Source organism: Tachypleus tridentatus, chromosome 9, assembly GCF_004210375.1.
Source record: "Tachypleus tridentatus isolate NWPU-2018 chromosome 9, ASM421037v1, whole genome shotgun sequence".
Taxonomy (NCBI): domain Eukaryota; kingdom Metazoa; phylum Arthropoda; class Merostomata; order Xiphosura; family Limulidae; genus Tachypleus; species Tachypleus tridentatus.
The window spans coordinates 94736353-94764292 of record NC_134833.1 but is presented as its reverse complement, the minus strand read 5'-3'; the positions used below and the strand labels follow the sequence as shown (position 1 = coordinate 94764292).

General features: G+C 32.4%; 1 protein-coding gene across 1 annotated transcript in view; it reads left to right on the top strand.

Annotated features, from left to right (window-relative positions):
* Positions 1–3507: 3507 nt before the first annotated feature.
* The window catches only part of LOC143225796 (uncharacterized), a 39721-nt gene continuing 15288 nt past the window's right edge, over positions 3508–27940 (top strand). The window contains exon 1 of the mRNA XM_076455803.1: positions 3508–3674. The gene's annotated coding sequence lies outside the window, so the exon portion shown is untranslated. The remainder of the gene's footprint in view (positions 3675–27940) is intronic.

Sequence of the window (27940 nt, the reverse complement as noted above, 5' to 3'; positions counted from 1 at the left end):
GATGGTGTGATGAAACCTTATAAGTATAATGAATGTTGGTATAATAATAAGTAGTGTGAGATTACCTGGAGCCAAGTGCATAAAATTGATCATGAAAGTAAAAATAATGATTCAGTTTTAAACTTAAATTGTTACTTAATTATATTTTATTCTGTTATATCACCAACGTTTCTAATAAACAAAAAATCCCTTTAATCAATGAAGACTCTAAATTAAGATATAAATACGGTATATTTTTCATTTTTGTAGTTTGTATATTTCTTTTTACGCTTTCAATACAGAGACTAACACAATGTTACTAGTTGGAGTACCCGTTCCCTGGTTGGGAGTTACGTAACTTCATGATTAATGAAACGTTTTCTTAGGACATGAAAAGTTGGCTCCACATATGTAATTGTTAAAACCGTCCAAAACCTGCAAAATAGAAAAAGAAAAATCGAAAATTTGCATGTATTTCCACATGGACCCAATAAACCTCCATACCGAATTTGGTGAAGATTCATTTACAGGAGGTGAGGTAATTCTAAAAATGCCCATTGTCAGAAATTAAGGGTTATGTTCGTCAACTGTAAATTAAAGTCATTTACTTGTAATTCTTAATGGTATAAATATATACTGTTTTGTCGTCGGGCTTATGATTTTTCTACGGTACGTGCCTGTGATTTGTTGGCGATAAATTAAATGATACATGAACAGCGTGAACTCCATTTGCTTTCAAAATAACACATACATTCCAAACTAGCTTAATATATGTACAACAAATTCTTTACGTTGTAATGATCATATGGATGTCATAAACACTGTATGGTACTTTTCTTGTTGTCAAAAGTACATTTTACGTACATAAGTCTATATCTAGCCAACTGAGGGACAACAGATAAAGTTACTGCCCCCTGTTGAACTGAATAATCAGTTATAGATGTTTTGTAAAGAAAATCATTACAATTATATTGATTCCCTTTGTTAAAGGTTTTAATGTTCAAATCTACGTTGGAAGTAAATGTCTAGAAATATATTCCATAGAAAAATTGGTTAAGAAACTGACGACCATTCATTTATGTAGGATTTTACTGGTGAAAACTCATAAAATAAACAATAATAATCCTTATTTTGGTCTAGTGGTGGAAAATGATGACCGAAAGGGAGTGCTACACGAGGTTCTTTTTATTACACCACAGTCAGTTTCACTAAAATCGAGCCATAATTTGGGCTTTGAGCAAATAAAAATATGTTTATTTTCCCACAATTTCTACCCACATCGCGCCAATCTCGAATCTCCTATTTGTTTTACTTCTTACAATGGGTTTTATACGAGTGCTATAATGTTTGAGTAGCGTGAAAGCCAACACCCATTCCATGTTTTTTTCATCTCAACAGATTTGTGTTATAACAACTCTTCAGTAGTGATTTCATAGCTGCGATGTTTGTTCAGTTTCTCAGGTAGAGAGACATCTCTTATTTGGAACGGTGTAGTAAAAGTTAAAGTAGAGCACGATAGAGATTTATATAAAATTAATCAATATGATCGTATTTCTTGGGTGAATTCATAACAGCCATTATGTTACTTACATTATATTATCAATAACATTTGACTGTAAGCAAGCTAAGTCTGAAGATCAGAACTAAAATGTAACTCATAAAGTAATGAAACCAATGCCATACTGACTAGAATTATTTAATATAATAAAGCAATGCACATAAAAAAACTAAAACCTATAATAACCGTAATGTATTCAATAATCGGTAAAAGGACTGTTCTATCAACGTTAGTTTTGGCTGTAAATCCAAAACTACAAAACAGCTGTTCTGTTGTACTGATAGTGCCCATTCCTACCGTAATACAAACGTAATGATGAACCTAAAGGGCAACTAAGTTATTTTTATTGTATTTCAATTGGAAAAGTTTAAAAGTTCGGAATTCTGGACCAATTGTAAATGATACTTTACAGAATTCTGGTTGTTCAAAGAGGAAGAAAATGAGGATATTAAAGTATTATAATACACACAATACGTACTTTTTAAAATAATCTTAAGGGTAGATTCCATATAAAGGGTATTTAGATAATGACTTTTCAAGAGGTGTCTTTTTATCAATAAAGAAAGTGACTGATAAGCAGTATTAAAACAGTATTCAACGACTAAGGTTATGTGTTTTAAAGTATAAATTAAGAAGTATTTAACGGATAACGTTTCTAATAAGGTGCTATGTTTCTACTTTTATCCAACCGTCTGGGATATTAAGATATTTCTTTATATACTAGTGGAGTTAGGTGTGGCTTAGTGGCCAGCTCCTGGACTACGTTCCGCAAAATTGCACTTCATATTTTGGGCTCTGTGGTGCGTTATAAGAGTTACAATCAAATTCCATTTTTCGATTATAGAAGCTTAAATGTTGGTGTTGTTGTTTATCAGCTGCCTTTCCATTATTTTGTTAGTTATAAACTATAGCCAATATAGCCTTCGTGGGAATATTCAAAACAAACAAGGAATCTGTGATCAGTGATTATATGATTATATATATTTTTCTAAACAAGGAATCTGCTGGTCGACAAATGGATGTAGTTATTCATTCAAGGAAGAATTTATACTCAGTAAAGACTAAATTCAGTCCAAATGAAAACTCACTCAATATCCTGAGCTTTTAGTGCATCCTATTAGTTTATTACAAAGCTTTGTGAAGGTCTATGAATAGTGATACCTAAACCAAGGTCATAATACCACCTACGATGTTTTTAAGAGTGGCTCGTAATGAAGCCATGAAATAAACTACTTATAAAAAAAAGCTATCACGATTTGAAAATATGAGTTAAAAAGTTTTGAAGCAAACATGATAAGACGAGAGCGAATTCTAAATATTTATATCCTTTATTTACATGTTTTGTTTCAAATACAATGCAATCTCTTAGCTAGAAGTTTCGTAATCAAATTTATGGGTGTTATAAAAAGAGCGTGCGTTTTCTTATAAAAAAGCCACATCAGGCTATTTGCTGAGTCCATTGAGTGAGATCGAACCCTTGACTTTAGGGTTGTAAGTCTATATACTTACTGCTGTACCAGCGGGGGACGTTATAAAAAGAAGTCATATAGTTTGTTTTGGTTGCACAGTTACACAAAGTACTGTCTGTGCTCTGCCTATCACAGTTATCGAAACCCGGTTTATAGCAGTGTATGTCCACAGACTTACCACTGTGGCACCTGGGGAAAGAAATCTACAAACAACGTGTTTAGTATTTTTTGCCACATACAGTTTTCTTTCTTGATTAGCATGACAAAGGGAACACTTTATCACGAGAGATAATCAGAAACCAACACGAAAATCAGTCCTGTTGCAACACAGAAAACCTTTTCTGAACAAATCGATATTTCATCTTTCGTTCTCTCCCTCGCATCTTTGTTGGTTCTAAACTATAGTATGCGCACTCTCACACGTAACGTTTCTACCTCCGCCTCCACGCTATGCTTCAAAACACAAACCAATCAGATAAGTGCACAAAGGCGAAGTCGACGTTTGACGTAAGGAAAGTTTCCTGACGGAGAAGGCCCACGAGTTATATAAATAGGGGAACAATGATTTTCTCCTCAATGACAGCGGACGACGTGTTTATTTGTAATAATTCATGTCTGTAAAAGCAGACAAGAGCCTAGCTACTTAAAGACACTGCACTGACTGAAGGGTAGGTGATTCAAGTATTACCAGCATATATTTATATTTTTGCAGTAAGAACATGTGCTATTTCATATTCCAACACCATAATTATGTTTAAATGCGGCCTGGCATGACTAGGTGGTAAAGACACTCGATTCGTAATCCGAGGGTCGCGGGTTCGAATTCCCGTCACACCAAACATGCTCGCCCTTTCAGCCGTGGGGGCGTTATAAAATAACGGTTAATCCCACTATTCGTTCGTACAAGAGTAGCTCAAGAGTTGGCGGTGGGTGGTGATGTCTAGCTATCTTTCTTCTAGTCTTACACTGATAAAATATGGTTGGCTAGCGCAGATAGCCTTCGTGTAGTTTTGCGCGAAATTCAAAACAACTCAAACCAAATGTTTAAATGCAACCGACATTACTGGCAACGCATAAGTACAAAAATGCAAGTAAGTTTATTTCTTTTACATATTTTCCGTAAGGAAAGATTTGTAGGATGTATATTCCTTTTTTACCAAAAGAACGTGCTGTTTATCCAACGTAGGAAGCGAAAAATAAAAGTATAAGGTCAGTAATCTGCTTAGACGGACGGACAGACAGAATTTCAATAATAATAGCATTGATAAATTTAAAATACATAAAAAGGAATTGACTTGTTATTAATTAACAAGAATTAATAAGATTAATTATTAGTGTCCTACTTTAATAAATTAAAAATGAAGAAAATACACTATTCATCAAATTTTATATTGTTTACTTTGTTTTTTTTTGCTGATAACTCCAACACAGCGCCAACCACAGGGATGAAAATCGAATTTTAAAGTTATAAGTCCACAAATGTACTGCGGAACCCTTGGATGGAGAAACAAAGACCTAAGTAATGAAACATTTTTGTCAGAATTTGAAAGTAGATTTTCTATTGAAAAACACGTTTAACTCAAAATTACTGTTTAAACAGTTAATTTCCTCATTGAGTCGATAACAGGTTTCCAGATTGTTAGGGATAAAATCCGTCGTTCAATTTCCTACGACGAACGAATCGGAAAATAGCCAGTGATGTAGCTTTGCGATTGAAAATCAACAACAGAAGTGTAAAAAATGCAATTACACTCGAAAATTTATAATGGTGTCCAGTTCTGATCTTTACTGAGACGAGGCTGGTAAGATCTGTTTATTTCCCACCAACCCCTCAAACATTTTTCTTTACCTGGAGGCTCCTAGTAGTCCAGCGATACGTTTATAGGGTTTTATCACACTAAGATTTTAGGTTGACTTCTCGTGGAGAGCAAAGCGCACATAGCCAAGTATGTTGATTTGAAACAAAATCCATAAATCTATGCTTAAGAACAGATAAATTTCTTCAAACTGTCATAAAAAATTATTCTTTAAAACATACAGTACTTAATTTTTTTCTGTACATCTAGCACTAACACACTCGTGTTAATGTGCTTGATTCATATTAATAAGAGTAGTTACTACAATTAAAGCCAAGTGATAACTTAACAGAGAGATTGAGTGCTTATAAGACTTAAATTCGGGCTTCGATTTTTATGGTGGTTAAAATACAGATATCCCAATGTGTGGATTTGTTCACAAAACAAATAAATTTATGGTTAAAATACTTGAAGCAGAGAAAATTTCTTGTATATCTCATATAGTTTTACGAAAACCATTGAAGTTGGTGAGCAATTGTACATTTGCTACATTTTTTCCTGATTAGAACAATTTATTTCTTAAAGTGGTAGAGAAATATAAGTAAAGACTTAAATATGCTTCGCTTTGTTTAAAATGGTATTGAATCAGATTATTCAACAGCTTCAAACATTGGTTTTACTAAGTGATGCTGAATAAGAACTAGTATAGCACTTTAAGTAATAGTATTACTTCGTTTCAAGTTAATGAGAAGTAGTGTTGAATCATACTGTTAGAGACCTTTAAGTAATAGTTTAACAACAGATCTTTCAGAAATGGTGCCAAGTGGAACTGGTAGAAAACTTAATGAAATGGTTTTATTACATTTCGTACTGATCAGAAAAGCCGCTAAATCCGGTTGAAAACACTAATTAGAACAGTAACCAGTAAGAATACTAATAGCTTAGAACGGGGTAATTATTGGAACTTTCTGATCAACTTAGTTTTTAAACCAAGACAGATAGATACTATTAATAAGTTGCTTTCTTTTTTGTCAGCAGTTCAAAATTTCAAAACAATAAAAACAGCCTTAGTAGATGTTGATAACAAAGACACGGCAAGCCACATTAGAGGCAATGGTTATCAAACCCCAAACCTCTGTTATCGAACTGTTCCTTCTCTTCTCCTGTCACCAGAGCCGAAGAGACTAAGCAGAAAAAATATTTTAAAGTTAAAATTAAAAAAGCGCACGTAGACGGTATGTTGTTTTGTGCTCAACAACAAATAGACATAAAAGTGTATTTCAATTACTTGGATTTTAGGTAGAACCAGAAACAGTCGTAACTGAAATCTCGATTAATTGATTTTTAGAATAATCGAAACAATGATATTCAGGAAGACTAATTTAGATTTATCAACTTAATTGTAATTTTGATTAATTTTTCCATTCATATGACATTAAATAATGTAATTGTTGCTCGGAGGTGATCAATGGTATTGTTTCAATTCCGTGTATTTGTTTGTTTCGCGCAAACTACAGGAAAGTTACCTGCGTTAGTCGTCCGTAACTTAGCAGTGATAGACTAGAGGTCATCACCACTCGAACTACTCTTTTACCAACGAAAATTAGGATTAACCATCTTATTATAACCCTCCCACGGCTGAAAAGGCGGGCATAGTTGGTGGGACGAGAATTCGAGCCCGCGACCGTCAAATTACTCTAGTCGAGTGTCTATGATTCAATTGCTCATCTCTATGTAAAACGTGAAAATTAACACAGGATACAAAAACATATATCTTTGGAAAAAGGTTATCCTTTTATACGAACATAATTACATGTAGGGAATAAATGGTGTGTTGATGAGTACTATACATACATATTAAGAAATACCACAATTCAACTTACCAGAATGAAACGAACTTCATTAAATTAACAATATAAAGACTGTAAAGAGTTCGTTATTCTATTTCAAAGTAATATACCGTTGAACTTCTAAGTTATTTAAGTTGTAGAGAAGTAACACTACTTTTTAAATTGGATAATTATATGTACAATTAAATGTCTTTAATACATGAATTTACGAGATGAAATGGGGTTCAATTTTTCCAAAACTTCTGCAAACATGTTGTTTATTTTGTTTTCATATAACACTCTCTACATCAGCTGCGTGTTGCTGTGTGCATAGTAAAAACAAAGTCACGTAAAACACTTTCACAGAGTAGCTGAATAATAATGTGCACTTGCAAATGAAGTGTTTCACTATTTGTCAAAATCCTGAAATGAACACGAGAAGATTCCATGGTCATAACATGTGAAAATATGAGTACCAGAGCTCTGTTAGACCTGCACATTAGGTAGTTACTGTGATAATTTGAATAAATTATTATATAGTAACTATCTTTCAGGTGTGGTTAACAACATATACACATTAGATTTTCATTTATGCCTCTCATTAGGTGTGGGCTGAACCACTTCTGTTAGCAGCTATTTTAAATCTTATTTCATTTTTATATGTTACTTTCATTACTTCAGTTCTAATTATAAATGAAATTTACACGCAGGTTCTGATAAGAAAGACTGCAGAAAAGCTTTGTATATATTGTAGATGTATTGGTAATATTTTTATACGTAATGATCAAGGTTCTTTTTCGACACAGCCGAACAAATTCATCTATCGGAACTCACCCTAAAAGGAAATATCTTTCGCTAAGCCCGCCATGGCCAAGCGTGTAAAGGCGTGCGACTCGTAATCTGAAGGTCGCGGGTTCGCATCCCCGTCGCGCCAAACATGCTCGCCCTGTCAGTCATGAGGACGTTATAATGCGACAGTCAATTCCACTATTTATTGGTAAAAAATAAAAGCCCTCGACTAGCTTTGTGCGAAATTCAAAAACAAACAAACAATCTTTCGCTAAAAATAAACCACAATAACTGGAACTAGATAGCAAGATAATTGATCAAAACCTCAAGTTCAAACTTTTCGATAAAACGGACGCTTTCAACTTTGATATTATAATCTATTCATATCTGGAAATGAATATTCTAAATAAGGTATATTACAATGCTTACTACTCTCAGGTATTTAGATTTAAAATCAAACAAACATTATTTCAACATCACAAGGCTTCATATATAGAGCCCGTAAACTCGCTCATGTTTTTCACAAACAAGGTTTCTCATGTTGCACTTTAAACACAAAATTCATTCAGTTCTCACTGCTGATTATGAGTTTAAAGTTTTACACAGTATCTCAAAAACATTCTCGTCTACACAAAAATTTATCTTGAAAGTTATTATAGGTAATAATGAACTGCTTTATTGTACGGTTTTGATCTCCCTTTAGTTTAAGTTATCTTTACGTATAGTTAATACTAGCTGTATAACAGTTCCGTATATAGTATGCCATTATTCATTATTTATGTTACATTAGTTTTTATGATTACTTTATTTGCCATATTTACGATTGTCGTAATTTTTCTTTTTTTATCTCGTTATCATTATTGAACTTTCTAGAGGCTTATCGCGTTTACATTGCGGCCTTTACAGAAAATTTAAATTTACTTATTACTTCCTGTTACCTCCTCTGTGTGTTTTATCATGTGACGGAAGTTAGTTAAATTGGATGTAGTTGTGTCGAACATACCTCGTAGTATACTAAACCTACTGCTTCCTTTGTATTACATTTAACATTGTTATATTTTCATTAAGGAACAAATATTCTATCCATTTATTGTACAGGCCACCCGCTAGTAAAGCGGTATGTCCACGAATTTACAACGCTAAAATCAGCGGTTCGAATCCCCTTGCTGGCTCAGCAGATAGCCTGATGTGGCTTTGCTATAAGAAAGCACATACAATTATTGTACAGTTTAGAATTTCGTTATATATATATTATTTTGTATCTTCACAAACATTTGATTTTGGACGTTTTGGTGATGTCCTACTTGTCTCCACACCTAAACAATAACACAAAGGTATAAATAATCATTATTGACTGGAGTATGTAATATACTTAGTTTTATTATTTCATTTTTATCACGGCCCGGCATGGCCAAGCGTGTTAAGGCGCGCGATTCGTAATCTGAGGGTCGCGAGTTCGCATCCCCGTCGCACCAAACATGCTCACTCTTTCAGCCGTGGGGGCGTTATAATGTGACGGTCAATCCCACTATTCGTTGGTAAAAAAGTAGCTCAAGAGTTGGCGGTGGTGGTGATGACTAGCTGCCTTCCCTCTAGTCTTACACTGCTAAATTAGGGACGGCTAGCACAGATAGCCCTCGAGTAGCTTTGTGCGAAATTCAAAAAACAAACATTTTTATTACACATTTCTAAGATAAGTTTTTAGATTGTTAGCTTAATACCTGTATTTAGGACTAACCAATATTTCCTAAGCTGCCCGAATCCAAAGACATATTAGTAGAGATTACGGCCGAAAGTATCGTTCAGTAAAAATATCCAACTGATGAAACACAGCATTCTAATTATTATAAGTAAGAATGTTAGAAAATAATAGTTAACAAGCGCAATAAGACAGGTTTAATACCATCATCCCACTTCTCCTTTTAAAGACCTGCGGACTTACAGTGGTAGAAAGCGGATTTCGATACCTGTGGTGGGCAGGGCAGAGATGTCCTATTGTATAGCTTTGTGCTTAACTATAAACAAACAAAACCTTTTAAAGATTGAATGAGTTTGCATTCGGTAACGTCAAACTTCACCTTCGAAAGCTCAGAAAATTCTTCGGAGATCCAGAATTATCAATGTCTCAACCTTAATGTGACCGTGAAATTTGGTACAAATCCGATCATACTTTAGAGAGTCACTTATCCAAAACCACGAAAATGCACTATCTCCCAATTATAAAAGAAAATGCTTCAAAGTGATTTATACCAAATTTTGGATTGGCTGTCCCATACTGACTTCCCATCTTGTGTAAAAAAAATAATGTATGTCAGTCTATCAGTTTTATAAATATGCGCTTGAAACACAGACAGAAAGACACATGGACCCGACTACAACACTCTCGCTCCCACGAGGGGAGGATAATTAACTATACTCGTTACCAGGATGATTTGTTTTTAGTTTCCTCTTAGTAGATAGCTTGTTGTGATCGGAAGTTAAAATTAATAGCTTATTAATGCCATAGCTAAATTAATTTATCAGTGAGTTTAACAACATGGAAACAAATAACAAAAAATACACTTTTAATAATTGTTGTATTGATTCAAAATAATATTCAAAAGTATATGTATACATTTAAGTTTATGTTTTAAGCATTATAATCATTATCACTTGCGAAACTAAATTTTAAAACAGTATCAAGAAAAAGTATAGTGACTTTAGCCAAATTATAACATATCGTAGTGCAGCAATGACTCTATCTAAATAACCGACCAAATCTTGGGTTTTACCCAGATGTTGCAAACGTGGAATGCATCTCAAAGCACATTTAAAAACAACAGCTTCAGAAGTCGTGTGGTTGCTCCTTTTCTTCTTCTCCTTGAAGAAGAAACAGAGGAAATATGTTTCCACAAATAAATATTAATCTGGTCTAGGAGTAGACAAGTATACCGCACATATATCAATACATTTTTATAAATATTTTTGATAGGATTGTTAAGTTATTAATCTTTACAGCAACTGGTTAAAATTGACGACTTAAGGCTTAGAGACAAGTGGAGGTGTGAAATTAGAGAATGGTTAGTTGCCTAATTGTACTGTTGCTTATTCTGACAGCTGAAATTCGAATCTTACTTCCATGGAACCTTATCTTTAGTTAGTCTGAAAATAAAATCATACTAAGCTGTACTATTATATCTGTCATGGAATAAGTAAAATAAGTATTCAAAGAGTGATAAAATATTTTGTTTTTATCGTTTGCCTATTTTTTTATACTTTCAAAGCAGAATGCTGGATTGTATAATGCAATGCTTTTAGTTGTTAATCTATATAAAAAATAAAGCTAATTTATTTTAGAAAATATTTGTACTTAATACTAACTTGCAAAATAAAAAAGAAGACGATTTGGGGTGAAAGTATTAAACATTTTTTTAAACAAGGAAGAAATTGATTGTAATGTGCCTAATTGGAATCATAAATAGACAAAAATACAGGAGATAGCCCGATGTGGCTATGCTATAAGAAATCACACGCAACTGAGTCAAAGTGCTTGTAAAAACAAAAGGTTACGACACGTGATTAGCACATCTCACGTGTTCATAAACAGCTAAGCAGGACTAAAGATGCGATGTAAAAAACAAAGTTGTATGAAAGGAACAACCTGTGTAAAGATGTAATGTTAAAGTAGGTAAGCTAAACACGAATACATTGGGAAAAAAGTGTATTAATTTTTTATTACACCTAGAAAACCAGAAACAATAACATAACAGTGAGGCTAAGTAATATCAAACGTTTTCAGCTTACCTTTTTAAATTCTATCCACTTTTACACAACGTCTTTACAGATTTTACCCTTTTACATAATTTTATATCAGTTTTATATGGCCGATTTCTTTATTGTAATTTAACTGCTTGTTTTGTTTTTGTTTTTACTTGTAAAGCGGTGTGATTAGATCAAATAAAACTTTACTTAAAGGGAAGAATAGTAAAACATTTAACTTGTATCTTACATTTACTAAATTTTATAACCTAATGAAAAGGAGTAATAGTGGTTGGTATATTTGGCACTCCTTTGTAAAACATTTCTTTTATATATCGAGAGTTAACACGTTAATATCCACAGTCATACAATAAGTTTGGTCTCTCACATACAATAGCTTACAAATATTTAAATGAAAATATTGTAACACATACAAGACCTCATCATTAAATTTGATATCAGGTTAACAATTTCCCTCTTCTTTTACGTCTCATTCAGGTACGAGAAAGTGGAGGTAGTAAGAGTTAATGATATCAAACTGCCAAATATACTAACAACTTATTCATCGCTCTAGAACTAGAACATATTCAAATAATATAAGAATTTGCCTTTATATCTTCTATTTCTGGGGAAAAAGCAGTTTATTTTCTTTATTATAGATCTAAATTTGAATCTCGCTTACAGATACATCACAGAGAGGTTGTTTGTGTGTATGTGTGGTATGAGAGAGAGGTTGGTTTTTGACCTAAAACCCAATTTCTTGAACAGGAGCGAGGAAAAAGAAAATATTGGTGCTTTTTTCAAAGTGCAATTTACTGTGCAATTTTCTGTAGTTTTGAACACCCGTATTAGCATTTTGTATTCCTCACATTAGTTACAACAAAGATATTTTATACTCCATAATTAGTAATTTATCTTGAATACTGGTAGTAATTCGAGGAACATGAGGCAGAAATGCATTATAATTATCATTATACACACATATATATTACACCCACACACATATATATATATATATTATACACACTTATATATACATATTATATACACAAATATATATATTACCCACACACACACATATAACTATTATATACAAACAAATATATATTATACACACACACACATAAAATCAATTATTGAGAATAAACTGAAAACAATTATGATGAGGCTGAGCGTGGCCTAGTTGGTAGCGTGCCGAACTACTAATTGATGGGTTCAGAATCAGCATCCTATTGCTGATTAAAAAAAAAACAACTGTAATTTGCACTTTTAAATGTGGATGCGTTATAAGAGAAGAGTAAAATCCCAAATATGGAATAGAGCAGCTCAAAAGTTGATGGTAGATGAAACTTGCCAGCTATCTTCTGTCTGGAGTTATTAAATCGTACACTCTGTAATATGTATGCAATACTTTCTACAGAAGAAACTAAAACATAGCACTAACACCACAATATGCAAGTTAAAGACCGATTAGTAATTCGATTAGTGTAACTACTACGATCTCATAATTTCGAAATTAAAAAGAAAAAACTAACAGAAGCAGACACACAAATATTTGGCTAATTCTTAAAACGTTTGGAATAAGATTTTATTTTTGTTTAGCAAGTTTTATCTCGACTTTTTCTTGTGAAACTTTTTTAGGGGGACCTATTCAGGTGTTCATGATATTTTTTTCGTAGTTTCTATTTTTCAATTGACCGGACTTGTGCTGTAATGTTTAATGTAATCGAACCATGATTCTGGTGCTCGCTACCTGCTGACAACACAAAAGGTTCTGTATTTTATGGCCTTAAGTTCGCGGAAAGAATGGCTGCTAAAATGATACATAAAAGTAGCGTTTCAAAAGACAAGAATGAAATATTCAGAATAACATCTTTCATTTATGTGAAGGATGTATTATCTCGGAATAACATCTTTTATTTATGTAAAGGATGTATTATCTCGGAATAACATCTTTTATTTATGTGAAGGATGTATTATCTCGGAATAACATCTTTTATTTATGTGAAGGATGTATTATCTCGGAATGGAATAACATCTTTTTTATTTATGTGAAGGATGTATTATCTCGGAATAACATATTTTATTTATGTGAAGGATGTATTATCTCGAAATAACATCAAGGCAGTAGGTTTGATAGAATTACTGACAAGTCTAGTATTAATTTGTGTCATGGTTCCTACAGTAACTAAAATAATAGTAATAACAACAACACCTAGAATTAATATATTCCAGTCAATTCGCAATCATTGTTCTTCAATAAAAATGTAGTAGTTTTTACTAATATTATATGATTGTACGAATGGTTTCTTAAAGGCGTTTATTCAATTGGAAAAAAATACAATAATTGTGATTATAGTTGTCAGTTTTCAAAATTAGGAATAATTTACATTAACAATTATTTAAAATAATTGTTATTATCTATTATTAATTTACAGTAAACATTTTCATAACCACAACAAGTGTTGTTGCAGCATTTTAAGTCTTCTCATTGATATTAGCTTGTTAGACAACTAGCAGTAGAGTAAACAACTGTATACCACAAAGTACAATAAAATAACCTCAAAAACGTTATATAAAAAAAAGTTCTTAAAGAAAGGTTAACTAGACAACAGAAGATTCTTAATTTGAAACAATATTTTGGGAAAGGCATTCTTTATCAAACAGCCGAGTTAAGACACTCCACTCGTAATCTGAAAGTCGCGGGTTCGAATAACTGTCACACCAAATATGCTTGCCCTTTCAGTCATGGGGCGTTATAATGTGATGGTCAATTCCACTGTTTATTGGTAAAAAATAACCTAAGAGTTGGCGGTGGGTGGTGATGACCAGCTACCTTCTTTCTGGTCTGACACTGCTAAATTAGTGACGGCTAGCTCAGATATCCCTTGTGTATCTTTACCCGAAATTCAAAATATTTCAAACCAATCAGACAGTCGCCAGAGATTCTACCGCCTAGTATTTTTATTTCAGGACTAATGTCCCTGGTTAGTATCCCCTGCTATATGTGGCAGGGTTCAAGAATCAAAACGTGACTTGCTATCAACACTTTCAGCTGTGGACGCATTGTAGAAGTAACAGTGATTCCAGTTATTCGGCTCAAAGAGTCGAACAGTCTTTGTGGAAGCTGTTGCTGTTGCCTGGCTGCTCTATTCTAGAATCTTTAGTTTCAAAATGCTAGCAGTTACACTTCAATACTACAAGTGTCCGGCCTACCAATTTAAACCAAGTGCATAAAAGCTGCTAAATGCATTGAAAACGTTAAATTATAATTCGATGTTACAAAATATACTGGACATAGAAATGAAAACAGCACCAAAAACGGGTAAAAATTATTATAAATAAACAATTATTGTTTATATTTAGGTGAGTGACGCACTTTATGAAGTAAACGAATCATAAATATGCGGGAGTATAGCTTTATCAAAGAGAAAAGTCGTAAATATTTAAAAGTGTAATATTTTACCAATAAGAGAATTGCAAATATTTAGAAGCGTAACAAAATGAAATAGAAGAAACGTAAACATTCCACCAACTAACACTTTTTCACATAGACGAATCACGATTTATACAGAATCTTAACGCTATCAAATAGAGAATCGCAAGTAGTCAGAATTGTAATATCTTAGACCCGTTATGGTCAGGTTGCTAAGACCCTTGACTCGTAATCTGAGGGCCGCGAGTTCGAATCCCCGTTCCATCAAACATTCTCGCCCTTTCAGCTGTAGGGGCGTTATTATATACGGTGAATCCCACTATTCATTGGTAAAAGAGTAGCCCAAGAATTGGCGGTGGGTGGTGATGACTATTTGTCTTCCCTCTAATCTTACCTTGCAAAATTAGGGACGACTAGCACAGATAGTGTAGCTTAGCGCAAAATTCAAAAAAAACCGAACCAAACGTAATATCTTACCAAAGAAAATAATCGCAAATATTGGGAAGCGTAACACTATTAATTAGAATAATCACAGATATTTAGAAACTTAATACTTTATTAAATAGTAGAACTGCGAATATTTAGACGCCTAACAGTTTATCAAGTAGACGAATCGGAAATATTTAGAAGGGTTACAAATCATAAAAGAGAATAACCGAAAATATTCAAAACCATAACCTCATCAGCTGTCAAATTTTGCACATATTAAGAAGTGAAACACCAACAAGTAGAAGACTTCAAATATATGGAAATCTAACGTACAGTAACAGTTAGAATAACAGCAAATTGTCAGAAGCACAACACTTTATTAAATAGAAGAATCGCATATATTCAGGAGCGTAACACGAGCAAGCAGAAAAGTAATAAATATTTAGAAGCGTAAAAGTTTGTCAAGTAGAATAATCACGTATATTTGAAGGCGTAAGTAACATTATTAACTAGAAGAGTGGCACATATTTAGAAGTGCAGTTCTTTATTAAATAGAATTTTCGCAAATATTCAAAAGTGTAGCACCATCAATTATCAAATTTTGCAAATAGTTAGAAGCGTTACACTATCAAGTAGAAGATCTAAAATATACAAAGTGTAGCATTCTAAAATAAAATAATTTTAAATATTCAATAACATAATATTTTATGAAACAGTGGAATCACAAATATTCATAAGCATAACATTTTATCACACAGAAGAATTGCAAATATGCAGGAACATATCATTTTATCTATTAGAAGAATCAAGAATAGTTAGAAGCATAACAGATTATCAAATAAAAGCCCCACCGCTAGTACAGCGGTATGTCTACGGATTTACAACGCTCAAATCAGCGGTTCGATTTTATAAACTAGAGAATGGCAAATATTCAGGTGCGGTAACATTTTATTAAATAGAATAAACGCAAATACTCAGGAGCATAACACTTAATCAACTAGAGAATTAAAAATATTTAAAAGAGTAACATTATCAAGCAGAAGAATCGCAAATATCGATATTTAGAAGGGTAACATTTTATCAGAAAACAAGAAAAGCAAAGTGTAACACTTTCAAAGTAGAAAAATTGCGAACATTTAGAAGCATAAACGTTGTCAAATAGAGAATTGAAAATATTCAGAAGCCTAACATCATAAAATAGAAGACTCGCAAATATTATGGAGCTTAACACCTTTCAAAATAAAAAATCGCAAATATTTAGAAGCGTAATACTATCAAATATGATAATTACAAATATTTAGAAATAGTAGGATCGCAATTATTTAGAAGCGTAACCGTTTATCAAGTGCAAAAATTGCAAATACACTGAATGTTAGCATTAGAATAGTATAACCACAGATATTCAAAAGCGTAACACTATCAACTGTAAAATTTTATAAAAATTCGGAAGCGTAATAACATCAAGTAGAAAACTTCAAATATTCGGAAGTGTAACGCTATCAAATTGAAGTATTGAAAATATTCGGTAGTCTAACATATAGTAACAGCTAATTTTCAGGAGCGCCACACTTTATTGAACAAAAGATTCGCACATATTTAGAAGGATAACACTTCATCAGATAAACGAAGTGCAAATATTTAGGAGCGTAACTCTTTACAAAATAGAGAAAAACGTAAGTATTTAGAAACGTAATACTATTAAATAGAAGAATAACAAATATTTATAAATGAAATGTTTTATTAGATAAAGTTTTCTCAAATATTAACGTGTAACACCATCAATTATCAAATTTTCAAAACATTCAGAAGTGTAATAATATCAAATAAATATCACAAATATTCGGAAGCGTAACATTACCAAATAGAATAATCGTAAATATTCAATTACGTAACAATTCATCAAACAGAAGAAACCTAAATACTCAGGTCGGAACATTTTATAAAATATAGAATCGCAAATATTCAGGAGCGTAACATTTTACCAAATAGAAGAATTGCAAATATTTAGAAGTGTGATACTTTATTAAATATAATAATTGCAAATATTCGGAAACGTAAAACTTTATAAATTAGAGAACTGAAGTTATTTAGAAAAATAATATACTTAAATAGAAGAATAACAAATATTTAGAATGGTAAAGCTTCATCAAATAAAACAAAAGCAAATATTCTGGAGCGTAATAATTTATCAGGTAGAGGATTGAAACTTTTCAGAAGCGTAACACCATCAAATAGAAGAATCGCAAATATTAAGAATCGTCACACTTTACAAAATAGAAAAAAATGCTAATAGTAAGAAGCGTAAAACTATCAAGTCGGAGAATTACAAAGGGGTAGAACTACATACTTTATCAACTAGTAGGGATCCCAAATATTTAGAAGCATAAGAGTTTATCAAGTAAAGAATTGCACATAATTAGAAGGGTAACACTTTGTCAAATAAAAGAAGAGCAACTATTAAGGAGCATAATACTTTATAAAGTAGAAGAATCGCATGTACTGAGAAGTGTAACCCTATCAAATGAAAGAACAGCAAAAATGTTGAGGAGCGTAACACTTTGCAAAATAGAAGAATCGCAAATATTTAGAAGCGTAACATTATCAAGTATGAGAATTACACATATTTAGAAACTTAATACTTTATCAAATAGAAGTATTGCAAATATTTAGAAGCATAACACTTTATCAAGTAGAAGGATCGCAAATATTCAGATTTGTAGCATCTTATGAAATAGAGTAACCGCAAATATTCAAAAGCTTAATACCATCAACTGTGAAATTTTGCAAATATTCAAGAACGTAACACCATGAAATAAAAGATTCCATATATTCGGAAGCGAAACATTGTTAGAAGAAGTATCGCAATTATTTGGAAGTCTAACATATAGTAATGTCTAAAGAAGCCATAAATTTTCAGGAGCACAACATATTATTAAATATAAGAATAGCAAAAATTCAGGAGCGTTATACTATCAAGTAGAAGAATCGCACTTATTTAAAAGTGTAATAATTTAACAAATAGAATTTCTGAAAATATTAAAAAATGTAACATCATCATTTATCAAATTTTCCAAATATCCAGAAGAGTGAGATTATCAAATAGAAGAATCTCAAATATTCAGCAACATAACATTTATCAAGCAGAAGAATTGCAAATATTTATAAGCATAACATTTATCAAATAGAAAAACCGCAAATACTCAGGAGCGTAACACTTAATCAAATAGAGAATCGCAAATTTTGTAGAGCGTAACATAATTAAATATAAGAAACGTAAATATTCAAGAAAATAACACATCATCAAGTAGAAGAATCACAAATATTCAGAAATGTAACATTTTACCAAAAAAAAAAAAAAAGAATCGTAAATATCTAGAAGTGTAACGCTTTACCAAACATACTAATCATAGATATTCGTAAGCATAAAACTTTATCAGTTAGAGAACTGAAGACATTCGGAAGAATAACTCCATCAAATAGAAGAATCGTAAATATTCGGAAGTGTAACACTATCAAGTGTGAGAATCACAAATATTTAAAAATTTAATACTTTACCAAATAATGTAATTGCAAATATTTAAAAATGTAACCCTATCAAGTAGAAGAATCGCAAACATTAAGGTGAGTAGTATTTTACAAAAAAAGAAAATATGATAAGTAGCTTTAAAAAATACCTTTTGTCTGATACTACAGCATTTAATAAATATTTGAAACATTAAAGACGTAACAAATGAAAAAAACAAGCTTTCTTCCTTTTCATTTTCGTCTTGCCTACCCTCGCTAAAAGTGCTGTTTCACCAACACACTCTAGCATATCTGCCGTGAAACAGATATTGGAGTTTCTGCTTCGAGAGCCACAATCCCTTTTAACTGCCATAGACCACTTCGTATCAGTTCTAAACACTATTCTATATTCAGTTCTGTTTACGCCTAGAAAGTATGGAATTTAAACTAGCGGTTATTGGAGTGTTATCTTTTTCATTGGATAAGTTTTTTTTTCCTAATAAATTTAAATTAGATAATGAATTAAAAAGAAATAATTTGTACATTCATCAACTCAGACAAGTGGAAAATGTGCAGTTATTTAATATCTATGCTTTGTTATGGACATCATTTATGGTTTCTACCCTTGAAAGTAATAAAAATAATATGTCATTCAAACTTCAGCGGGTAGCGCTGAATCGCGCAGCAAAAGAAAGGTTATTCAATATTCAAGCTTAGTAAAAAAAGTGAAAAGAAAAGGGGATTTCTGATGTTGTTCACGAGCTTACCCATATCAAGCCACACATAGTTATATTCAGTTGTTAGCTATCTAGGTACAGTACTTTATTTCATTCACGATTTTGCAACAAGCTGAACGAAATATACGACCTCACTAACTAATGAATAAATATTTTACGTGACATTCTTATCAACGCTATAAGTACAACCACCAGTTTGGCTTCCAGTTTTCATTTCGTTCCTTTAAGTTACATGCTAAATCATTTTTTGACCGCAGTTGTTTTCACACCTAAGGTGTTTTTGATCAGATGTATATTATTGGAACAATGTAAAATTTATATAGGTAGTTGAAGTTTCGTTTTTTCTGTTTTCATTCTATTGTGCCTAATCTCGTACTAAAAACAAATGTTAGACTTCTAAGAAAAGCATTGTATTTCCTTTAAATTCACGCTGTCACAGAATGTGATCTACAAAATCATAGTTAACTGATACAGTAAGATACCTTTCTTCTGATTATATAATATTTTACTTTCTCGTTTAAGGTTCACAGTTGATAAGAAACTATTAACCCTAAAATACTGAGCCTACCGAAAAGAAATTGACAGGTTTTGATGGCAACTTTAAGCGTGGGTGTGTGTTTTTATTTAGCAAAGCCTACACTGGCTATCTGCTGAGGCCACCGAGTGGAATCGAACCCTTGATTTTAGCGTTGTAAAACCGGAGACTTACCGCTGTACTAGCGGGTGACCACAACTTTAAACAGAGAAAATTCGCTGGATAGGTATTTCACATAAACTTTTATATGATTTTGCTGTTCGGTTTTTGCTTCGAAATATTCAGGTGAAACTTTTAACGTAGAGCTTTTTTTAGGTCCATTCGATTTTGATCTTGATTTGCACTGTAGAGATGGATTTTAAAATGTTTAAGATATTTAAGACAATCTGTGCACTTTTAGATACAACAAAAAATCTATATAAACATCTATTTTTATGACTTTTTGTAGCTGAGGTCTGATCACTCATATATAAACGTGTCAATCACTGAAAATTTTCGGACAATGAAAATAATTACTTTCTCTTTATTTGTTGTTAAGTACATAGCTACACAATGGGCTACCTGTGCTATGCCCACTACGGGTATCGTAACCTGATTTTAGTGTTATAAATTTAGTGACTTACCGCTGATCCGTTTGAGGGGCGACAAAACTAGTTAAAATGAAAACTTACTGTTGCTGTTTGTTTTAGAGCTGTGTCTATCACGGGGATTCTAATCCCAGATACTAGCGTTGTAAGTTCATAAACCTATTGCTGTTCCACTGGCAACCTAATTACCTCATTCTCTTTGTCCCTTATAATTCGCGTTCTCTTTTGATTGGTTCTGACATTTATGAATAACCTTTGATCCTGGCTATTGACTTCAACAGGAATTCCATCATGACTGCATCCATAAAGCTTGCTTTACTTGACGTCACATCTCCCAACGTTGCGTTTGTAACAGAGTTTAGAATAAACAATACTTTTAGACATTTTCTCGTGTATATCGTTTAGCTTAGCACTGAAAACAGGTCTTCTGTTAGGCAGAGTACTTTGCAGAAAGTAATGAGGTTTCACCTAAATCTTGACACAGCTCATAGAAATATCTAATTCTTAAGTGTTGATTTCTGTCTTGAACCAATACATTATAAATAAAAGTGGTATCATTCGAAGGCTGTAATAATAAGTTATCGTTAAAAGTCAATATTTATCGCTTGCCGGATATTGCTGTGATCAATACACCCAATTGCCAGTTTTATGCTAAATAAACAGTTTTAATAAAATCTAAAAAAGTTACCAGTGTTTTATTTCAGTTTATAGTTTTTGCAAGCCTAATGACATATAACGGAAGTGGAACATTTCAATCTGAAATCACGCCCTTAATCTTAATCAACAGATCAGCGATTTCTAGGACTCAAATACACTCGTCGCTAATTCACAAATAATGACCAGGAGAAGGAAATAAGCTCGAGCTACCAGTTGTAACAATGGGTTTGACCAGTTCTTTAATTTGATTGACGGGAATGTCTCTTTATAACACCATCACAACTGAAAGTTTAGAGGACGTTCAGAGATATCATATTTCAAAGCCCCAACCATTCCTATTCGCAGACATGATAACCACTAGAACACGCCAGGCATGTAATGTATAATGTTTATTTTTATGCACAAAGCTACACAATGGGCTATCTGTACTCTGCCCACCATGGCTGTAGATATAAAACTCCATTTCTAGCGTAGTAAGTCCGCAGACATACTACTGTGCCACTGGGGGGCAATATATAATGAATAAATTCTTTAATACTGTATAATATATTTTCCATAAAAAGATGAAAATTTTCACTCCAACATATTTGGGAGATTTTTGACTTACTGCACGACATAGAAACGTATAACTATCATGTTTAAGTTAATCCATATTATTACTTTCCCAGTTATAGCGTTTAGAAGTATAATTATGTCCTATTCAAAGCTCGAAATACAATAACTATAAAAGACAGTTCAGACTGTTGCAAATTAAACTTGTTGTTATTAGCCCTAATCAGCTTCTGAGAGAAGAATTATTTTAACTATTTTCTAATGGGTAGAACTGATAACTTAATGAATTACGTAAATCTCTGTCAGTAAGAAAACATTTTTCCTTATGATGAAATGTTTGATTTAACTATATAAGGAGAATTAATTATTAAAGCTTAATCTGTTTCTGGATACATATATAGATATATATACACATATAATGTTTAAATGAGTTAACCGTTAATCGTGTCTCTGTTTTATCATTTAAGAGGTAAAGTTGTAGAACTTCGCAGTTATCCATCATAAAACTTAACTGGTATGTAAAACTACTGAATATCATCGTACTCGTATGGCAACACTACAGTATAGAACTCTCTAGTGACACTATAGTATAGAACGCTTTAGTGACACTATAGTATAGAACTCTTTAGTGACACTATAGTATAGAACTCTTTAGTGACACTATAGTATAGAACGCTTTAGTGACACTATAGTATAGAACTCTTTAGTGACACTATAGTATAGAACTCTTTAGTGACACTATAGTATAGAACTTTCGTTGTAACACTATAGTGTAGAATTCTCATAGTAAATCTATATCATAAAACTCTCATAGTGTCACTATAGTATAAAACTCTTTAATGACACTGTTGTATAGCGTGTTGAGGCGTGCGACTCGTAATCTGAGGGTCGCGGGTTCGCATCCCCGTCGCGCCAAACATCCTTGCCCTCCCAGCTGTGAGGGCGTTATAATGTGACGGTCAATCCCGCTATTCGTTGGTAAAAGAGTAGCCCAATAGTTGGCGGTGGGTGGTGATGACTAGCTGCCTTCCCTCTAGTCTTGCACTGCTAAATTAGGGACGGCTAGCACAGATAGACCTCGAGTAGCTTTGTGCGTAATTCCAAAAACAAACAAGTAAACTGTAGTATAGGACTCTCATAGTAACCTTGTAATTTAGTACTTTCATAGTGACACTTGAGTTTAATACTTTCATTATGACGCTAAAGAATACAATTCTCATACTAACACTAGAGTTTAATACTTTCACGTTACCATTAGAGTTTCGTATTTTCATAGTAAGGCTAGAGTTTTGTAATCTCAAGGCGACAACAGAGTGTAAGAATTTAGTTTAAATTAGGTTTTCATATTCATATACAAGTGTGTATGTGTTTAGAAAATAAGTTGATATTTTGTATGAATGAAATTAAATTATCAGATATTAGTTGATCACAATCATACCAATTAAGTAGATGTACAATTGACTACTTTTCTAAACGGCAGTTATTCTGTCCAGCTCTTTCCTCGGTGAAAGCCCAATAGATCCAATGAAAGTCTATATGTAAAAGTGAGCCCTCGGTCTCTAATAAACCTTCTTTTTTAATCTCTTGTAAAGTGTCTTAAGAAAACTACATTTCTTTGTCTTTTTTCTCTTGAAAACGTCAAAAACATGCAAAAAAATTACTAAATATGAGAAAAATCTCTGCGAGGAATTTTAGTAGTGTTCGTTCTTTAAGAAGATTATTGTGAGACAGAGTAAAGTGGCTCTAAAGTGAGGAACTGTAGCAGTTGAAACATGACACTGGGCTGAAATGGCAAAGCAATTGTGTCTTTATCTTATTCAGTGTACTTTACAGTAGGAATGTGTTCAAGATTTTTACTACCTGACTTTGGTATATTTAACACACGAAAGTGAGCAATGATCTCGAATTTTGCTTCTATGGAAAATTATATTCTACATCAAATAGTAAAAAAAGTATCCTAACAGATATTTTAATTATGAAACGCTTCTCTCATTCAGGCTTAAGTTCTTACTCTAACTCTAGTATAAATCGGGAGTTAAATAATGTGAATCAGAAAAGAACGAAAAACTGAAAAAAAAAGCTGTAATATCTTTGTTTTCCGCATTGTAGTTAGATATTTTATTTATGTATATTTTGGGGAACAACACAAAATACTTTATTGAAACTCATCTCTTCAGAATAGCTATTGCTGTAACGATACACGAAGTATTCTATAAAATATTTGTATATTTCAGTAACTGGGAAAGTTTGACAAGAATTTGGTTTGATTTTGGACTACTAAGTTAGTATGCCAAATTTGGTGTGAAACAGTCATCTCGTCTAGAAGGAGATGCGCTTACAGGCCGTATCGGTATAGCTTAATGTTTAGAACGTATGTGAAGAACACCTGTGCCCTAATGTTTATACTCAACTCTGACTAGCTACGATTAGCAGATCTGGATAAGAGTCATTCTTTATGCCTTCATTCTTTGTATACTAATTAATGAGGTCGATAAAAATTGTGCTTTACTGACTCCGTGTTTTATATACTTACTAATTATATAAATAAAACTACATTTATTGACAATTTTGTTTGCATATATACATTAATTAACGGTGAAATTTTTTAAACGTAAAGTTTAAAACAGCAATGTTGTGTTGTTGGATATCAGATACGTGTATAGAAGTTAAATGGAAGGTTTTTAATTCTTAAGTCCTTCTTGCCTTGATAACTACTGTATCTATTTCGAGTAGATGTGTGGCTTCGCGTAATTGTGAAGTACGTTGGCGGTGACATAAATACCACCATAAGACGGTGAGGTAGGTACGTTACACCATTTAACATTGAAATAGATGCATAATACAAAAATATAATGCAATAGGCACGTAACACCATGCAACGATAACGTAGCTACGTAACACTAGAAGATGATGAGGTAAATACGTAGCACCAGTCAACAATGGGATAGATATTAAAACGTTTATTAAAATAAAGTAGAGAGCAACATTTTGACCTTTTTATGTGATATTCAGGTTAACAAAGAAAGTTTGCAAATGTCTCAAATGGAATTCTCGAAAGTTCAGTAGCAACAATGTAAAACATATATTGTTGATTCTTACACTTGAGAATATTCTACAAAGTTAGAAAACAGGCGGGACACGAGTAATATACATTTAACACTATAAGTTACATACAATTCTAAATATACATTTAATTAAAATAAACATCAGTATTAAAATAAATATACGTTAGTAAATCCATTACAAGAAATATTTCATAATTAAAATATTTTCTAGGATATTTTTACTTCTCAATGCAATATACAATTTCCTGTAGAAACAGAATAAAGACTAATATTCAGTTCCATATTTAGACAGTAAACATCCTGACCCTATCTACTGTATTTAGACAGTAAACATCATGACCTTATCTACTGTATTTGGACAGTAAACATCATGACCTTATCTACTGTATTTAGACAGCAAACATCTTGACCCTATCTACTGTATTTAGAAAGTAAACATTTTGACCCTATCTACTGTATTTAGACAGTAAACATCCTGACCCTATTTATTGTGAAATGAGTTGCTTTGAACAAAAATTGACGTAAGCATTTAGCCATTTCCACTGAGTTTTCGACTCGATTGCTACATCTCCACACTTCGAATCTACTTGCCTTGTCTTACAACAGTTGTATGGGACAGTAAGGCTATTGAAACTCCTCACAGATATTTTCTCATTTTTAGCAAAGTGTTGCGTGTTTCCTATGTTTTTAAGTGGAAAAGACGAAGGAATGCAGTATTCTTAAATAACTTACAAAACGTTCAAGGTAAGACATCTAAAGTACAAAAGCTTCAAACATAAAGCACTTATTAAGGACTGAGAGTTCACTTTTTACTAATTGACTTTCAGCTAATCTGTTGGGCTTTCACTAAGAAAAGAGATGTGCGTGTGTGTTTTCTTATAGCAAAGCCACATCGGGCTATCTGCCGAGCCCACGAGGGGAATCGAACCCCTGATTCTAGCGTTGTAAATCCGGAGACATGCCGCTGTATTAGCGGGGGGGGCGAGAAAAGAGATGTGAAGTTAGTTGCTGCTAAAATATTAATGACATTGGACATCTACTTAAATTAATTTAAACATAAATATTTAGCCACTGAAATGAATTATAAATGGAATTAGTTAAAAATTATCATTCAACGATGATAATAAATAAGACCCTTTTCTATGTGACCACACAAACCCATATATGCATTAACAATGTCAAAGGCTTTCAACATTTATCGTTCTAATGTTATTTTTTAAATAATGCATCTCGTTATATAGAAAAAGATTATGACGTACTTTCACGCAATGTATAGAAAACTAGCATAATGTAATGAACTTTGATCAATGTACCTACGAACTAACGGCACGTGCTTAGCTATTTTACATGAGGTATAATCTGTGTAAGTAAAAAAGAGAATATAGACGTACGTATAAGAAGCTTGACCTCTGATATTTTAATATTATAATATCGAAATACCTTTTCCATCTTTTATTATTAGTATTTAAAACTTTACTTAATATTTTTCTGTTTTTATACGAAAGCCGCCAGGAGCTATTAGCAACGATGTTGAAATTAATGTATACTTAGAAAATTAAAATGATAAATATCACTCGCAATGGAATGATAGGTAAACAGTTTCATAGCGTCGTTTCCATTAGCCAAACACTGGAAACACGATAACAAAGAAATAACATAGTATAGTTACTGTTAATGAAACACCGAAAACACTTTAATAAACATTAACGTTATTTCCTTTGTAAGGATTAAATAGGTAAGTAATGTTTTAAGTACGTACTTTATCCAGTCTAATTTTTTTGAAGAAAGTTATAAATGACTGTTAGTTCCACGAAACTTAAAAGATGTTTTATCTTTTTTATCAAACGTACATCGCCTCTGAGATTACAAACATGAAGTTTTTTTTTTAGTAAGAAGAGCATGTGATGTCACAAGACGGAACAGTTCACATAGAATCTCCCGAGAACTGATTTAAGCGGCCAAATTTACATTCGACATGGGTGTTAAGTGAATAATATCGTAAGATCTTGAAATTACATTTCAACGTTGAGTTACGCAAGTTGGGATTTCCAACTTTAAATGCTTTCAAAGTATAAAACAACAATTTTCATATATATTAAAGATACTGAAAGATACATTTAGTAGTTTTCATCCTCTTGGTAGTCTCTCAAAATTCCATATTCTGTATTCTAAAAAGAAAACAAATCTTTATTTCTTTAATGTTTTACCTGAAATATTCAATTACTGTCCAACACAGAAGAACTTTTTTCTTTGTTCTCATATACGACTCACATCGTAACACAAATGGCATCCATTTGACGTGGAAGACCCTGCCACAATTAGATTTGGGTCTAAAAGCTACTGTGTTCTAATGGATACGAAGACTGTTCATTCGAGTTGGTAATACCTTTTCAAGATTTAGAAACAAAGTTAACATCTTTGTGTTGATGTGACATCACTTTTATGAACAACTAAGTTTAAAAGGACAACCTGATTAAATCATAATATTTTGTTTCTTTTTCACAAAGGAAATGCATAAAGGTTTCACCGAAAACATGTCACGTAGGTAGCAGTATACATATATCTTTAACAAAGAAGCAATCACGTATTTTTGTTTTGGGACTGAACACTTTGATTTGTTTAATACTTTCATCGATATCATTACAATTAAAACCAACTATTCTATGCCGACCTTTAATCAGTATTTTCCAGAACAAGTTAGTTGAGCTACACAGTGGGCTATTTGTGTGAGTCCTGCAATTTAGTGTTATAAGTCCGTAAACTTAAGTTGACCAATCAGGAAGCAAACATGAGAAGAAGTGGATCATTTAGTACCATAGATGAATTAATGGTTCATACTTTGAGATGAAGAAGGTAATAGAAATATTACTGTTTAACACTCAAAACAAACATAAACATTAGTCTTTAGACGAGCAAATTTCTACCATATCTACTCTAACACATTATAATATTGTTTGAAAAATATTAAACATTTGAATTTGTAATTGCTATTGTCTGGGTATTAAGCTAAAACTCACAATACGTAAGTTATTGATAAAGTTAAAGTTACAGTAGATATTTTTTCTGATATTGTAACTTCAAGAAAACACACTTACATAATATTTTTGTACGAATTTTGTGCTACGATATATATTTGAACTTCAACTGACGTTTCTATTTACAAGGTAGATAAAATATAAACATTCCTCATGACGAATGTGTAATGACGTACTCGGACGCACACACACAAGTGTACTTGTTATGTTTATTCTACAGTTAACATTAACTTACAAAATCCAAT